A 6,216-nucleotide genomic window follows, 5' to 3' on the forward strand; every position below is an offset into this window, starting at 1 on the left:
GGATCAGGACATTAAAAGGGAATTGTAGAGCAACAGACTTGGCCTAGAATCAGGAAGAATTAAATTAAAATCTGGCTTCAGAAACTAGCCACGTAAGTCAGGGCAAATCATATAATGCTGTTTGCCTCAGTTTTCTCATCTGTAAAAAATGAGCTAGAGAAGGAAATTAAAAATCATTAACAATATTTTTGCAAAGAAAATCCTTAATTGGGATTACACTGATTTAATTGGGATCATACTGAACAACAACAAAGCCTATAGTTAAAGTCAGTTTAACTTTTAAGGAAATCAGGAATTTCCTTAGTGCTAATTGGTGAGGAAAGTGTTTCTGAGCCTTTCTTGAAATAAGGCTCCTAATAATCAACTGAGTGAAGACACTAGAATTAAAAGGTATTGAAGAAGGATTTCAGGACAAGAAGGGATTTTAGTTAGAACTTTAAAAAGTCATGGAGATTAGTAATCAGAGCAGAGAATAGAGAATGCCTCAGGTATTTGAGATGGCCAGAGAATATGTCCAGAACAGAATGTCTGACATCTAGGGGAGGGGTGGAGGGAAGAAGGGGAAAATTCGGAACAGAAGGGAGTACAAGGGATAATGTTGTATAAAATTACCTATGCATATGTACTGTCAAAAAATGTTATAATTATAAAATTAATTTTTAAAAAAAGAAAGAAAATGTCCAGAACAGAGAGATATAGTGTCTTGTAAAGTTGAAGAGTACATCAAATAGAGCTCTTTTTTTTTTTTAATAAAGCTTTTTATTTTCAAAACATATGCATAAAAAAAAGAGAAAGAAATAAGGCTCCTGGAAAAACAATTGCAGATCAAAATATAAGATTTCCACAGGGTAGAAATCCCATCAAGGCATGGTCTTTGAGATGGCTGACAAAGTAGTTGATCATGTCTGTGTATATTGTTGGGAATGTGAGCCCCAGATAAATGGGGCAGATATTTCATGGATACTGTTCTGTCATTTTAGCAAATGCCTTTCCTTTGAATATATTGTGCCTCCTATCTGACTAAAGTCAAAGTAAACACAAAGGTAGGGGCTCATGAACTATAGTTTTAGGAGTATTTCCTATAGTTTAAGAAGTTCCTGTTACTTGATGAGGAAAATCAATATTTTTCTGTATCGTTTAATATTCATATTACTCTGTAGTTTATCCTATTCTCCATTTGGCCAAACCCCATTTCTCAGTCTAGCTCAAAAGGCAGTTTTTCTAAGAATGAACAAAAAGTATGGTTAAATAATGTGATCACTCCAGCCCCAGGGGATTTCCAAACTAACAAGTTTAAGGTTTTATTTACTGGTAAACAAAGAACCAGCTTGGACAGGGCCAAGACTAGTAGATATATAATGCAATTGTTTAGTTGTTGTTTTCCAGATGTTGCTGACTCCATTTGGGGTTTTCTTGGCAAAGATATTGGAATGGTTTGCCACTTCCTTCTCCAGCTCCTCTTATAGATGATAGGAAAATGAGACAAACAAGGCTAAGTGATGTTACACAGCTAATAAGTATCTGAGGCCAGATTTGAACTTATAGATGTTCTTAGAAACATTTTTTTTCCTCTTTTGCAATTCTGGACCCTCCCAAGATATCTTGAGGTTTACTGGCTAGATTTCTTTTTTAAGGATCAGACCTTAAATTAAAAGCAATCTGATTTTAATTGGCCACCAATAGGTCCTAGACCAAGTGCCATGGGGTCATTGTTTGGGTCCTGATTGAACTCAGATTGAATGTAAATAATAGGGGACAGTTAAAGGTTCTGATAAAGGGGACAGTTAAAGGTTCTGATAAAGGGGACAGCTAGGTGGCGCAGTGGATAGAGCACCAGCCTTAAATTCAGGAGCACCAGAGTTCAAATCTGGTCTCAGACACTTAACACCTCCAAGGTGTGTGACCCTGGCAAGTCACTTAACCCCAGCCTCAGGAAAAAAAAAAATAAATTAAATAATAATCAATTTTGCTTTGGTCACAAATCCTGGGGGTCTTCTCTTCTCAGATTCATTCATTCATCTACTTATTTATTTAGGGTTTTTTTGGAATAGGTGAAAGAGGAGATTCTTTACTTCAATAGCTACCTAGTTTTAATCACTGAATGACTACCGCCTCAGTCAAACAGAACTGTTGAGATCTCAGTTTAAAAAAGCTAGTCTCCCATTGCATCCAGGGCCATGTCATCCTGATCTGTATCTAATCACTGGACCCAGATGTTTCTGGAGGGGAAAATAAGGCAGGTAACCTTGCCTATCTCTCCCTCACTTAACTACACTTCACTTGCATGTTATGGCACCACCTCCCTAAGGTCATGGTCCTCTTCAAGAATGAAGTACAAACAACAACAACAATGGAAACATAGTAATAACACCCTTGCAAGTACAGGCTTTCTATTCCCAGGATAAAAGTCTTGGGAGGGTACTTAAATACTATGATAAGTACTATTCCATAACAGTACATATCAAATAAGGCATTTATAAGAAAACATGTCTTTATCACAGTACACATAGTACAAATAGATGCTATTTCCACACTAGTAACAAACTAGCAGGTGGCTCTCATAACAAATGGTGCTCGAACAAGGACTTAAGAAACAAAGAAGCAGCAGTGCTTGAGAGCTTTCATGTGTAGGATCCTCCCAGGAGAGTTCCTTTGGTAACCTGTAGGGAAGGAAAGAGAGGAGATCCAATAAGACACTAGCAGATTGCTCCCATAACAGGAAACAAAGAAATAGAACTGGGAAAGTGAACCAGAAGGATCCACCTTGAGCAGAGACCAATGTTGTCCTCCCAGCTCTTGCCCAAATAAGACCTCCAACTGTGACAATTCAGGATGGCATCTGTAAGTAACATGACTTTTATTTCAAATTTCATTTCAAAATGGGTTACTGACTAATCCATCACACAATCATATCCAAATTCAAAACTCAAAAGTCATGGGAGCAAGCTGCTAGTGTCTCACTGGGTCTCTTTCCTTTCCCAGAGGTTGAGATTTTATCTCAAATAGCAAATTCTACTTGTCAAAAATTAGGGCTAGATATAGTATTCTTATTTTCAAGAAGTTAAATTAAGCAATAAAGGTTTATCAAAACTCATAAGAAGGAGATTTTGTTTAATATCTTATATATTTTTTTCTTCTTCTTTTTTTTTCCCTGAGGCTGGGGTTACGTGACTTGCCCAGGGTCACACAGCTAGGAAGTGTTAAGTGTCTGAGACCATATTTGAACTCGGGTCCTCCTGAATTCAAGGCTGGTGCTCTATCCACTGCGCCACCTAGCTGTCCCCATTTTTCTTCTTCTTGAGTTTAAATGTATCCTGGTGCAAAGACTAATCATTAGAAATCATTTATATATAATTAACAAGCTTATAGATTCTCAGTAAACACATTTCTTGTTTGGGAACTATATATCAGAAATAAGCTCTGACCTTGCTTACACTGATGGGTAAGAACATTGGCAAGCTTATAATTAAGAGCAATTGACAGACCCCAGAGAAGGGACTTTGCTTTCTATTCTTACCTGCCTATCCCAGTTGTTGATGTTTCTGTGCTAAGACACTTTTGCAATTATGTGATCTTCACAACAATTATTATTTCTCTTTACAAATCAGAAAACTGGGCAGAGATCAAATAATTTCCATAAATCACATAGCTAATATATTTCTGCAACTGAAACAGAATGGTGGGTTTACCAAATACAGAGCTTGAGTGGTTCTCCTACTTCACATTGCCAAATTAGGTGCTGCCAGGGACAGCTGGATTCTTTCCAGTCAGTTTCTGGATAAAACCTACTGAAGGTTGGGGTGGCTGGGACCAGGATCTCTCTTTGATGTTAGTTTCAGGTGCCAGAGCTCAGGGAATACTGACCATGGGGACTGACCTCCACTCTCCAAGCTGGGTTTGGGAGATACTTGAGCAAGGTATATGGATTCCCCACTGCTCCCTAACTCCACTTTTATAGGTGGGACAGAATTTGAATTTCCCTACATTTCTTCAATGTTCTCTTTTCTTAATCTGCTCTGAAATGAGAGGGGATTAACAGAGGGATATGGGCTTTAATGATCTTATTAGCAGTCCCCACAAATGAGATGCACTTGGGATTTGGGAAGAGGGCATGCTGAGTGATACGGATTGTAGAGAGAGCCCCTTAATACCTGCTGGGGTGCTTTCCCTTTTCAGCAGCTATCTTAGCTTTTATATAAAGTGAACCTTTTTTTTTCCTTTCCTATTGGAGTAGAAGGGGATAAGATAAGAGTCAAGGAAATGTTAGCAAAAAGTTGCAATTTATCTTTTTTTCCCACTCTCTTCATTTCTGAGCATTCTGCCAACTAACTTTTTTTCATTGCTCAACAAAACAGTTTTGTCACTTGCTTCTATAATCTTTTAAAATCTTCTGTATAATTTAATCTTTGTTTTTCCTCAAAATAATAAATTGTTTCAGGAATTTTCCAATAATCTTAAAATAACTAATTGTTAAATACCTTAATCCTTATTCATAAAACGTTAAGAATCTGCTAAAATGTTACTTTAGTGGTTCTAGAATTTAAAATTAATTTAACTTTATTCTTATAGCCCCTAGTTGGACAAAATTAGGATCTACAGGAAAAAAAAAAAGCCAGATATTTTTCCCTTTTTAATGTGGGAATTAAAGATGTTTCTAAATCTTTCCCAGTGTTCAAATTACAAAATTACAAATTACAAAAGTTTTTTCTTCTTGTTTGCAGAATCTATCTCACAGAACAAACATGATACAGACATGACATAGACATTCTTCACAGAGATGAAGATATAGACAAAATGACACAGAAGAAGATTGTCCCATCTTTGCCACAAGTCATAAAATTTTTATTCCTATAGTACCTTATCTCCTCCAGCATTCCAGAGAGAGTGAAAAAGTGACAAAGATTCCCTAATCAGGAGGGAATTATGCTGAGAATTGCAAGAATTCCCAAGATTGTGTGTTCCCCTGTCAAGGAAAGTTTGCTGAGTTTGAGTTCCTGATGACCCAAACAAGCATTCTTAGGTGCTTGGGGTATCCTAGCTATAGAATAGAGGGAAAAAAAGAATAGGGGACTTACCGTGACAAAATCGGCATAAAGCTAGGGAAGACCAGACTCCCTATATGGGAACACCAAATGTTCAAAGAGGACCCCAAAAAGGTATGGTTTCAGACTGGTGCTCCATTTTGTCACACCCCATTTCTCAGTCTAGTTCAAAAGGCAATTTTTCCTAGTTTAAAGTAAAAGTATGGTTAAATAATTTCATCACTCCAGCCCCAGGGCATTTGCAAACTAACCAATTTAAAATGGGACCTTTATTTTACCTACTAATAAACAAAGAACCAACTTGGACTGGGCCAAGACTAGTAGATGCATAAAGTAATTGTTATTCAATTGTTTTCCAGATGCTTGGTGACCTCATTTTTTTCTTTTTTTTTTTGGCAAAGATATTGAAGTGGTTTGCCACTTTCTTCTCCAGCTCATTTTATAGTTGAGAAAAGTGAGATAAACTGAGCTAAGTGATGCTATACAACTAGTAAGTATCTGAGGCCAGATTTGAATTCAGGAAAATTAGTTTTCTTGACTTCAGGTCCTGATGAGGGAAATAAGATCCTAACAAAAGATCTCGTCACTGCTGGCAACCTAGTGTTTGGGGGGAGTGGGTCACTAACAGGATTATCTTGATCTTACTATTATTGAATACAATCAGGAGACCAAGCTATAGAATTCAGTAAAGGTTATTTTGTATAACTTTCTCAGCCAAAAAAAAATTATATATATATACATATATATATTTAGCATACTTGCTTTGAGTCTGTAACTATACAAGTATCCCCTTTCCCTTGGTTAATTGTGAGTTCTGCTAGGGAACTTTGTCACCTCTTGGCTTCTTTCCTCTTGAAAATGGTGGGTTTCTTAGGAATTTTGCCCATTTACTAAATGTCACAATAAGCTACTTCCCTAAACTGGGAGAAAAGTTTGAGTCCATGAATTCATTACAAAGACTTTATACATTCTTGACTTCTTGAATCTCATCGGTCTGACACTATTCAATGAATAATTAACTAATAACTAATGGAATTCAATGGAAGTTATTTTGTATAACTTTCTGAGACAAGAAACTAGCATTATTAGCACACACAATAATAATGTACTACTTAATTCAAGTTGTTATGACAAAAGTATTTTGTGGATGTTAAAGCACTAGCCAAGTGTGTGT

The 6,216-nt window shown here is 36.6% G+C and overlaps 1 long non-coding RNA gene across 1 annotated transcript; it reads right to left on the reverse strand.

Annotated features, from left to right (window-relative positions):
- Positions 1 to 736: 736 nt before the first annotated feature.
- LOC141560509 (uncharacterized) lies at positions 737 to 5,393 on the reverse strand. The gene is made up of 2 exons (XR_012487734.1): positions 5,076 to 5,393; positions 737 to 2,660 (listed from the first exon to the last, which is right to left on the reverse strand). It is a non-coding gene; the product is annotated as an uncharacterized LOC141560509 (long non-coding RNA).
- Positions 5,394 to 6,216: the final 823 nt, after the last annotated feature.

This window comes from Sminthopsis crassicaudata, chromosome 3, assembly GCF_048593235.1.
Source record: "Sminthopsis crassicaudata isolate SCR6 chromosome 3, ASM4859323v1, whole genome shotgun sequence".
Classification (NCBI taxonomy): domain Eukaryota; kingdom Metazoa; phylum Chordata; class Mammalia; order Dasyuromorphia; family Dasyuridae; genus Sminthopsis; species Sminthopsis crassicaudata.